Genomic DNA, 12,439 nt, shown 5'->3' with positions numbered 1-12,439 from the left:
CCGGCTAACAAGCTTTAACGACCCTGCAGAATCTTTTCATACATGGAAAGCAAGCTTTAAAAACGTGACAGACGAGTTACAAGTTTCTGACTCAGAACAGATTGATCTTCTGGTCAAGTGGCTCGGTCCAGAGTCTGCTTAACATGTCATTAGCATACAACGTCGAATGCCAATAATCCAACAAAAGGCATACAAAGGTTATGGCAGAGACTGGATGAGCGATATGGTGCTCCAGAAAATGTTGGAGGCCTCTCACACGACACAAGCAAACTTTCCTACCTTGACGAACAAAGAAAGCGCAAGTCTATATGACTTGTCTGATATTCTATCAGAAATAGAATATCGCAAGGAAAATCCCAAGCTGCGATGTTTGCTTGCTTATTTCGACTCTTCGTCCAAGATAAATCCTATTGTGGAAAAACTGCCATACGGACTCCCAAGAAAATTGGATAACAAGGGCGTAAAGATACGAGTCTAAATATGAAGTTTTCTTTTCCACCTTTCACAGAATTATCTGCCTTCATCAGGGAAATTACCAAAAATTAAGAACGACCCTGGGTTCATTTTGGGGTCAAGAGTCACACCAAGTACAAAAGGTGCCGTGCCAAAGTTCACACCTATCAAACATATTCTAGTCAATGTTCATAAGACAGCAGTTGAACAGCATCCCTTAAACTAATGCCGAGCGTTCCGTGCAAAATCAATCGAGGAACGCAAGGAATGTTGAAGCAAAACAATCTGTGTTACAAATGCTGTGATTCGACTATGCACAGAAGTCGTGATTGCAACTCAAGTATCAGTTGCAATGAATGCAGAAGTAAACAACACACCACTGCAGTATACAAAAATATAGTGTACCAACCCAAAGATTCACCGCCTAGATCAGTCTACGGCGGGGAGCAACTTGAGTTAGTTGAAACAAAGCTAACCTCTGTTTAAATTAGTATTGCAGTGTGCATTGCGTTTAAATGTAAGGCCATAGTTGTTTTTTTATTTGTTTTGCGTCCGCGTGCGGGTAGGTTTTCGGCCAATTTGTGTCAAAAACAAACACAAACTTTTTTTTGTTCGTCAGTAGAAAATCCGTATTTTCCGGGTTTTTCCAGCCGTGTTTTTGTGTATTCTTATACTCAAATCTATTTTGCGCTTTAAATAACAAGTACGCTCCTTATTTAAAGCGTTTAAGCGATCTTGACTTCGATACATGTGACAGCAGAAATGGCCAGTATAAAATGTGCCGGCGAGCGAGATCGTTTGTGTTTCACTTTTCAAAGATAAAAGGATGGTTTATTTTTAATTTTTAATGTGTTTCTCAAATAATTTTTTTATGTTTTTTTTCTTCATTTTTTGTTTATAAATATTCAGCCAATACTTTAATTCTCCTGTTAAGTTTATACTTTAGTTCTCATGTTAAGTTTTGATTTATTTGTTTTAAATTTTGTTTTAAGAATTGTTTTCAATTAATAAAACATTTGAATGTATCAAAGCTTTTATTTAATATTAAGATTCACTAAATTTGATATTGAAAAGATCAACCAATTTCACTGTAATGGTTCTTCCTTGGTACAGGTCTTACAGTAGGCGTTCCTTACTTGCTTGAAGCAAGAGTTACCTCCCATTTGCACAGTTATCTTATTTTATAATTGAAATAAATTTTTATACTTTTTTAAATGAAAAATAGTAGTTTTTGCAAATATTTCTAATAAATTTCTTTAAATGATATCTACTGTCTGATAAGATAGGATAAATTAGTATGTACATTTTTAATTCCACAAGATATTAAGATATAAAACATAATTTCATTAGTTTATTTTCTGAAAAAAAAGTATGCAGAACAAAATATTAATATATTGCCAAAAAGTTTACATAAAGTATTCCAATTATAGGAAGATAACTCTGCAAATGGGAGATAATTCATGCTTAAAGCATTATTGATTTGATACAGGGAATTATTGATTATACATAGGTTTTAATACAACATGACACATCTCAGATCAAAACATGTCTCTTCTCAAAGGCTTCAGTATAAATGGGAAATGTTTGAAATACCAAGGCCATTTCTCAGAATATAGTCATATCAAGTTTGTACATTGCTAAATTTCCTGTTTGTCATGTTTGCTCTTTCGCTTAGATATGACAGTATTGATCTAAAGTCACTGTTAATCAGTCCAGAACTTAAGCAGACTCTTGTGTTATTTTCTTTGTGTGTGTTTTTTTTCCTTGCTGTCTGGTAGGTTTTCTCAGAATCAGTTGACGCCAAACAAAGAAAAAAACAGACACGGCCTAATACCAGTATTTAGTTCTATAATAATCTTAAATCAATCTTATTTCTATCTTATTTTTGAGATATGGTTTTTCAAATGTGCTGTTTCAAAAAATTCAAATGTCTGTGTGACGTAATTTTTGGGCCTTTTCACCACTTCGTATGTGACGTCATTTTTACGACTTTTTGCGTTGAAGCCTGGGCTAAGTCGTGTGTGTTTATTTTCTGTGTTGGTCTTCAATGTATTATGTATTCGGGTTTTGTTTTCTGTAATTAGTTAAGACGTCAGTTTTATGATGTATATCTTTTATATTCATTTGATAAAATTTACTGTTTGCAATAGCATAAATTGTTCTAAATAATAAGGATGTTCTTATCACAAGCAGAAAACCCCAGCCGTATTTGGCACAACCTTTTTCAATTTTTGATCCTGATAGCTGTACAACTTTGTCCCCCTTTTTTTGACTTTCGAACTTTTGATGCCTTTTGTTATCTATTATTCATGTGTTTCTGTGCCCAACACGTTCTCCTATTTATTTGTATTGTAGTCCTGTAATATTATGTTGTCATTTTAATGTTATATTTAACAATGCCATTAAAGTGCGAGGTTTGGCATGCCACAAAACCAGGTTCAACCCACCATTTTTTTCTTTAAAAATGTCCTGTACCAAGTCAGGAAAATGGCCATTGTTATATCATAGTTCGTTTCTGTGTGTGTAACATTTTTACGTTGTGTTTCTGCTGTGTCGTTTGTTTTCTCCTTATTTGAGTGTGAATTCACATTACTATAAGACGTGTCACGGTACTTTTTTATCCCAAATTCATGTATTTGGTTTTGATGTTATATTGATTATTCTCATCGGATTTTGTCTAATGCTTAGTCCGTTGCTGTGTTTGTTACATTTTTATGTTGTGTCGTTCTTCTCCTCTTATTTTTAATGTGTTTCCCTCAGTTTTAGTTTGTTACCCCGATTATGTTTTTTGTCCATAGATTTACGAGTTTTGAACAGCGGTATACTACTGTTGCCTTTATTTAGTTCAACTTGCACAAGTATCTGCAAAGATGGCAACAGTAGTTCGCATGTATGCAATTATTGACGACCATAGCAACCGGACTCTTGCCGCTCCGGAATTCTTCAGCCTATTCTGCAACGTACAGGAAGAAACAAAATACATTGTTATCCACATGCTCCGACAGCAAGGTTACTTCCGGTGAACGAGGAAACGGATTTGTCGTAAAGTCTACAACTTCAAGACAATACTAGATTCAATCTACCTAAAATGATTGAATGCGATAACATTCCCAATAATCGGAACGAAATTGCTTCACCTCAGGATAAATTACAGTATCAACACTTGCAAGAACTGCAAAAAACTATTCTCCCGATTGATGGAAAATGCAAAATCTATTGCTCATTGAAAGAGACCTATGATAGACACATTACACCCTTGATCACGTCTAGGACCACCAAAGGCTCCATTTGCGCAAAAGTTAAACCTGGGTGGATTATTTGGAGAAATACGCTCCGATAAGCAACATGTTCACCTTGAACTCAATACAAAGGAAACAAATCCAACTTGCAGTGTTGTGAAACCACATATAAAAAAATTACCTGAGTGTAATAAAACCAACACCCAGTAAAATGGAATTCGAACTGATTCGTTTAAAGATTATCCTCGTTTACATGGGCAACCGAAAATATTGTTTTCTTTTTAGCCATGGCATTGTCAGTTTATTTTTAATCTACGAGTTTGACTGTCCTTCTGGTATCTTTCACTTCTCTTTTATGAACAAATAAAAAGTCTTAAGAGAGGTTAGAATATTTAAAACTTCAAAACTTCCAAAAGCTGCAAACGAATCACTTCCTACTATCCCTCTCCAATTAATAGTTCCTGTAATGATTTCTCGACTCGCAGTGAGTTTGGCACTGTTCTTCTTCAACAAGACGTGGCTGCGTATTTAAAAATCCCTCTCAATCAACCACCCAGCACGCACAAAAACTAATTTGCCTGTCAAAATGAATGATATTGCTCATGTGAAAAGAGCTTTTTGTTCACAGGGAAACCTTGAGCACTTTCGATAAGCAACAATCCATTCTTTAAACAACGATGTTATCACTTAATATAAGGTTATTCCATATGAAATTGTCCGTTTAAAAAATAACTAATGAAGTATTACTCAATATTTTCTTTAAAGGGGCACTAGCTATGAGATTAATAAAAAATCTAAAGTTTGATTTTGATCTGTTCAATCAATAATGAAAGTAAAATAGTGAAATAACAATTCGCTTTTTTCAGCCAAAAAGGTTCAATTTTGTCAAATTACGCTAAGAAACATTGATAATTAGTTATTCACTTGCAAGTAAATGAGTCGACCTCTTTAAATTCGTATTCATGTGAACTTCAATTTAACCCCTCGCTAGAGATTGACAACGCATGCAATGTACGTGTACTGGTTATTTAAAGAAAAAGAATGTCAACAATGAAAGTGAAACTACGGTAAATCATTTGATTACTATAGTGCCTAACAAGATTTTGTGAGGTAGACGAAATTGACCTTAAAACGATTGTATTGACTTATTTCTCCAAAAATAGGTAGTTTGGACATATTTTGATTTTATTTAATGACTACCTTAGTTTGGGATTAATTGTAATTAGCATGTTCCTATGAGACTGAAAAATGTTGTTTTTTTTGTAAGATTAATAATAATTTAACCTGGCGTAGCCGTGTGTAAAGTGTATTTTGGCATTTTTCGGAGAAATGACTTGTTCATTGGAATTAAACGTCTTATTTGTAAACTTTTTCTGTTTTCTTCCGCAATTGACTATTAAAATATAATCTATCTACAGTGTATTTGGAAAATTTTGTGAAAATAGGAGAATTGGCAATTCTTACCTTTCATAAATAAAGGCAACAGTAGTATACCGCTGTTCAAAACTCATAAATCCATGGACAAAAAACAAAATCGGGGTAACAAACTAAAACCGAGGGAAACGCATTAAATATAAGAGAACAACGACACAACACTAAAATGTAACACACACAGAAACGGACCAAGCATCAGACAAAATCCCACGAGAATAACAAATATAACATTAAAACCAAATACATGAATTTGGGATAGACAAGTACCGTGACACGTCTTATCGAAATGTGAAATTACACTCAAAAATAAGAGAAAACAAACGACGCAACGTTAAAATGTAACACACACAGAAACGAACAATAATATAACAATGGCCATATATATAACAATGGCCATATTCCTGACTTGGTACAGGACATTTTTAAAGGAAAAAATGGTGGGTTGAACCTGGTTTTGTGGCATGCCAAACCTCGCACTTTAATGGCTATGTTAAATACTAGTATAACATTGAAATGACAACATAATATTACAGGACTACAATACAAATAAATAGGAGAACGTATTAGACAAAGAAACACATGATTAATGAATAACAAAAAGCATCAGGTTTAAAATTCAATACGTCAAAAACGCGCCTCGTCCACACAAGACTCACCAGTGACGCCCAGATATAAAAGATCGAAAGCGAAAAAAAGTACAAAGTTGTACAGCACTGAAGATCAAAAGTTGGAAAAGGCTGTGTCAAATACGGCTATGTTTTTATGCTTGGGATAAGAACATCCTTATTATTTAGAACAATTAATGCTATTGCAAACAGTAAATTTTATCAAATGAATATAACAGATATACATAATGAAACTGAAGTATTAACTCATTACAGAAAACAAACACGAATACATAATGCACAGACCAACACAGAATAGACACACCCGACTCAGTCCAGGCCTCAACGCAGTAAATCGTGAAAATGACGTCACATACGATTGTGAAAAGGCATTAAAAATTACGTCACATTTGAATTTATGAAATTTCTGAAACAGCAGAAGAATGACGTCACATATGAAAAACTATATCTCAAAAGTAAGATAGAATTAGGATTGATTAAAGATTATAATAGAACTAAGGCCACACCAATTTAATTCCTTGTTCGACGGACCCGCCCGCACCTATTTTTTTTCAAAACCGAATTTTTTATTTTTTTTTATATTCCCGTATCCGAAAATGTTATCATGTCCATTTCCCGCACCGTTTTTTTTTTTTTTTTTTTTTTTTTTTGTAAATATCAACATTTGTTTTATAAAATCACATTCTACCCTGTTTATAACGATTTTAAACCTATAATCACCCCCATAACACTGTGTAAATATTTGTGAGAATATTTGTTTCAGCATGAAACGTGTGAGTGCTCCGATATAACAGCGGAAATACCTTTGGAGAACAAAACATTGGTTTCTTTCCCCTTACTTGTATTCCCTATCAAAAAATGTTCGTTGTTAAGAATAAAGTACAAAGAACTTCTGAAAGATTTGCCTTCAACTGCAATTATATTGTATGCGGGCGAAACAAAACTATACATAGCCGCTGCATGTTTATGTACCTGTCCTGATTGATTCAGGAGCCTGTCGTTCAGCAGTTATCGTTTGTAGATGTGGTTCATTGGTATTTTCCCTTTTGGATATATATAAATTAGATAGTTGGTTTTCCTGTTCGAATGGTTTACGCCAATAATTGTTGGGTCCCTTAAAGCTTGCTGTTTGGTCTGGATCAAAGCCCTGTGTAAAAGGCCGTACTTTAACCTGTGTTTGTTATTATCAGGTTGTGAACAACATGAACAACCCTCCCTCAGACAAGGGGTAATTTTACTGTTGTAGAAAAGAAAATAGAAATACCAAGGATTTGTATAGTGCTACTATACAAAACCTTTGAAAACTTAGATTTTTTTACTCAAAAAGAGGAGAAATAAATCATATTTTAAACAATTTTTCTAAAAGAGGGGTCCACTTATTTTGAATAATATTAAATAAACTGTTTATACAGTAAATGTGTTAACATGGTTAAAGTCCAGGAATATTACAAAATTCTTGGACATGTTTTGACCATTTAATACAAAATAGATATGTAGTTCTTTGTGAACATATGAGCCCTTTTGTACTAAAAGATGTTTTTTACAAAGAAATATATTATGACTTTAATATATTGACCCCTCATAAAAGGGATATTTACATTATAACATTAAGGGGTTGTTCCCAACCTGATTATGACTTAATGTAGATGGAGAATTTGCCCATTGTCAGTCACACATACATAGACCAGATTTAATTATACAATTATTTCTTGGTGAACATCATGAACATGGTGAACAGGGGAAAAAATTCATCATTAATTAAAGAAATGTCAAAGAAAAAGTCATAAATTGAGTCTTAATATTGTCAAAACCTACTATTCGTTCGCCTTTACTTTTCCAGCTTCGCCTCAAAAATTTTCAAATTAAATATTTTTTTATTAAAATTTTCAAATCGCTCGCTCGCCCCAATTTTTGGAGTCCAAAAATCCGTAGAACAAGAAATTAAATTGGTGTGTCCTAAATACTGATATCTATACTATTAAACGAGAAGACCTCATTTTGTGTGTCGCTTCTCTTCCTTCCACAATAAATCAACCATCATGCCTCTGTGTCCTATAGGTAACATGCATAGTCGCATTTGTCATATATCTTATAGAGGACAATTATTTTTCGCGTTTATCTACATGTAAACTACGATTATACTACTTTGTTCTAGTATATATATTATAGTTAATTGCTATTAATAAGTATTGCAATATGCATTGTGTTTAAATGCAACTAGAACACACCCGCGAAATCGCGGGCATATACCATATACAGCTTGTGAACTGTTGTAGGAGGATTTTTTGTAAAAGATATCATGTATGGAGAATTTCATAAAAGGTATCAAAAGCCCTGTCCCTTTTTCCAAAGTCCAATATTTGTTCGCTTTCTGTAAAATTCAATTATTTTCGTGTTTCTGGCCTCAGACCACAATTATTCTTCTCCTTTGCTACAATGCTTCTTGTTTTGGTAAAAGTCAAATCAAATTAAAACTTTGCACCATTTCAAACATGAAATAAATGTAAGTGCTGATATATATATAGACTATTATTAGTCTAATAAAATATGCTTCTAGGACAATCCATCAGTGCTTTTTCTTTTGAGAGCCTTAATAACCTGCCAATGGTAGGATGTGAATCATGTATAAATGACTAAGACCGACTAAGGCTAATTTAAGGGGTGGTCGGAGGGGCCCTGATCCCGAAATCCCTGGCTTAAAACCATAACATTCCGAGATGCAGAACGTAAAGAAATTCATAAATCGAAAAATATATTCCCGGATCCCGTAAGGATCAATCCCCAAATCCCGAGCTTAAAACACTCGATCCCGACGCCCAGAAAAAGGTCCTGCCTTCCTCTAATCTCTACCATACTTTCATTTTTGCCAAATCACTATTTTCCCTTTCAACAATTAATTTGTATGCCCCATTTATGGGCATTATGTTTTCTGGTCTGTGCATCCATGCGTTCGGTCGTCTGTCTGTCCCGCTTCAGGTTAAAGTTTTTGGTCGAGGTAGTTTTAGATGAAGTTGAGCATGTTTTACTTATTTTAATATATATGCAAGTGGTATGACCCCTTATATAGTAAACATTTCAAAGAAAACAGTAGATAGAATCAGGGACTTTCTATACTAACAGAACGTCCCTGACAGATTACAGAGTCTCTATATATTAAAGTAGTATATTCGTAGTTTACATGTAGATAAACGTGAAAAATAATTGTCCTCTCTAAGGTGGTACAATAGATGTGGTTCTTGCGATCTAAAAACCATGATATGGAGAACAATGGTTTATTTATTTTTCATATTTGTTATCTATCATATGATTGGTTGTATTTGTGCATGTTTCAAACCGGAAGTATTATATATGACTAAAAGTCAGTCTATCATACGATTGGATGTACTTGTGTCGCATTTTAATATATATATGCAGATGGTATGACCCCTTCAGTAGTAAACATTTCAAAGAAAACAGTAGACAGAATGCAGATAGTCTCTGTATATTAAAGTAGTATAATCGTAGTTTACATGTAGATAAACGCGAAAAATAATTGTCCTCTATAAGAAGGTATTATAGTTGTGGTTCTTTCGATCTAAACACCATGATATGGAGAACGCTCTGATTGGCTTATTTATTTTTTCATTTTTGTTATCTATCATACGATTGGTTGTATTTGTGCATGTTTCAAACCGGAAGTATTATCTATGACTAAAAGTCAGTCTGATGACGGAATCATATCCGGACTACTTTTTTGTCGTTTTTCTCCCAAAATAACTCAATCTGAATAATCATAAGAATGGATGACAAATGCGACTATGCATGTTACCTATAGGACACAGAGGCATGATGGTTGATTTATTGTGGAAGGAAGAGAAGCGACACACAAAATGAGGTCTTCTCGTTTAATAGTATAGATGTTCAGTTTGTTATGAATCCAACTTCAAACGTAAATTTTCGTACAGATTACGTTGATACCTATACTTTCATTGATAAAACATAACATGGACTCATCCAGTGTCCAGTTTGAAGGTCATTTTAGATATTGTCACATTCATACACGTTCTGATTTAATAAATAGTCATGTATGCAAAGCATTAACCCAATCAAATTGCGTAATATTCAATAACAATGACTGGTCCACATTATAATAAGTAATAGGGGTAAACTGGATAGGGAGAAAATGTAAGGTATTTAAAATTTATTTTTTGGCAATAACGAATAAAAATTTGTCAACCAAAAGTTTTGCTATAATTTCATAAACATGTCGTTCTGTATTAGTACAGTTTTTGGATCTTTCATTTATTTATTTAAGGCCATACAAAGTTTAAGCTTCAAAAGTCCACATATTTATTGACTTTATACAGAAAATTTGTCCTTTTAAAACATAACATGTTTCCGAAACAATACGTTACTACAAAGTAAAATCATTTCTCAAAACACTGCAAACATTTTCATTTCGGTTGGTACAGAAGTATTCTCATTACGTGCGTTGAAATAAACAGTGGTATAGCAAACATCGAATTCCCTCACAAAATCTTGTTAGGCATGTTAAAATCATTCTTATACGGTTAAAAGCAATGAGAAACATCTATTTTTAATCTATAAAATAAAATCAAACAGACCTATAAAAATTCAATTGCACGTGTTGGTTTAATCCATTCATATCTTTATTTATGTTTACATCGCTCATATGGTCATCTGAGGTCAAATCGATTGTTAATTAGATGGCGTCTTGACTAAAATACACACGAAACGAACCTATATATTATCTACCCCATGCTCTGTAAACTGTTTATTTTAGACTTTTGATAGTTTGGATAAATGTTTTACATTGTTATAAATCAAATATGAGAATTTGAGTCGAATCGGTGACCATGAATTTGACAGCTAGTGCCCCTTTAAAGACATATGAAACGATTTTTTTGTAATTATATTGTTACGAAATTATTGAACCTTGTAAACTCATCGAACCTTTAAACAAACTTGTAAGTAAAGGTTATCGTACCAATATTGTAATTAGATCTTTGAATATAGTTTACATTGGCACTAATATTTTTTGTCATTAACAAATTAAAACATAACTAAATTGTATCTTTTTTTGAGGCGGGATGTATAGAGACACAGACACGTTAATTTTTATCTCTATAGAAGTTGCTCCTCACTATCCTATTACCTGTTGATACATTTATTTTTGGCATTGCACAAGTCATGTCTTCTCTGACTGAGCATGACGTTAAAATACTAAATCCCTGGGATGTGTTTTAGTTGATTTTAGTCTGATGCATGATTTTTTTATTATTAATTGTTTTTGGCTTTTAACTAGCTGTCAGTAATTGCGAGTACTCTCAAATTGTATTTTCTTGTTAATTCGACCTTTTGATACTGTTTGTAATGCTTTTTTGTTATTGTATATTTATATGAATCTTGTCTATATACCAGCTTTGATAATTTGGAATAGAGTCTAAGTTTCACTTCTTCTAACTGCATTTGTATAAACTTCAAGATTTACCTGTTTTTTTAAACCGTTTTTTTTTCTAATGGCCAAGTTCGGCTGGATATCTAGGGTAGATGGAATTGACATGGTCATATATAACAACTGTTATGATTGGATATAGCTTTCCCTCCATGAACACTCGAGAAACCCTGGGTTGTGGCAGGGTTCCTAGCGATCGACTCGATATCCCGGATGTTATGACGTCAATCCAATCAAATTTGAATGTAAACATATTCAGAGTAGGGGCCTTGTACTTCCGGTAATTTTGAGACCTTATTCTTCAAAATTATTTACCGTTCATATGGAACTCTAGTCAGAACTCTAGTTCCATCCGAACTTGGCCTATAGTGAATATTTTCGAAGGGTTAAATATTTCGTAGTGGTGACTTGCCATGGCTTTGTTTGGACTTGTTTGTTTGCTTTTTGGCCTTGAATGTTTGTCTCTAATATTTTATTAACAGTGCATTTGCATTCAAATATCGCAGATCAAATTTATTCGTTTATAGTGTATTAATGTACGTTTTTTGATTGAGTTAAGCCTGCCAATTGATATTTTACTGTGTGTTTTTCTATGTTGTGATGTTATGCTATTGTTTCAGAAAAAGGGAGAAGGTTTAGATCCATTAAAACGTTTAATCCCGCTGCAAATGTTTGCATCTGTCCTAAGTCAGGAATCTGATGTACAGTATTTGTCGTTTGTTTATGTAATTTATACGTGTTTCTGGTTTTTTTTTTTTTTTTTTTTTTTTTTTTTTTTTTTTTTTTTATTTTAATATAGATTAGACCGTTGGTTTTCCCGTTTGAATGGTTTTACACTAGTAATTTTGGGGCCCTTTATAGCTTGTTGTTCGGTGTGAGCCAAGGCTCCGTGTTGAAGGCCGTACATTGACCTATAATGGTTTACTTTTTTAAAATTCTTATTTGGATGGAGAGTTGTCTCACTGGCACTCACACCACATCTTCCTATATCTATATATGCTTTATTAATGTATCTAAAAATGTACAACGTTCGTTTCACGATTTATGCTGTACAACCAACAAAAATATTTCAGTTTGTTGTTAATCGGAAACTTAAACTCTTTTTAACTGTCGGATTTTGTCGCCGTATCTACCGATCGTGACTTTGATAAACAATCACCATAGGAGCACATGAATCAAAAATGAGAAGATAGAGCGATATTAATTGGTTGTTTTCTTCATATTTTATATGT

The sequence above is a fragment of the Mytilus galloprovincialis genome, chromosome 1 (genome assembly GCF_965363235.1).
Source record: "Mytilus galloprovincialis chromosome 1, xbMytGall1.hap1.1, whole genome shotgun sequence".
Classification (NCBI taxonomy): domain Eukaryota; kingdom Metazoa; phylum Mollusca; class Bivalvia; order Mytilida; family Mytilidae; genus Mytilus; species Mytilus galloprovincialis.
The sequence above is the reverse complement of the archived record's forward strand: the minus strand, read 5'-3'. Positions refer to the sequence as shown.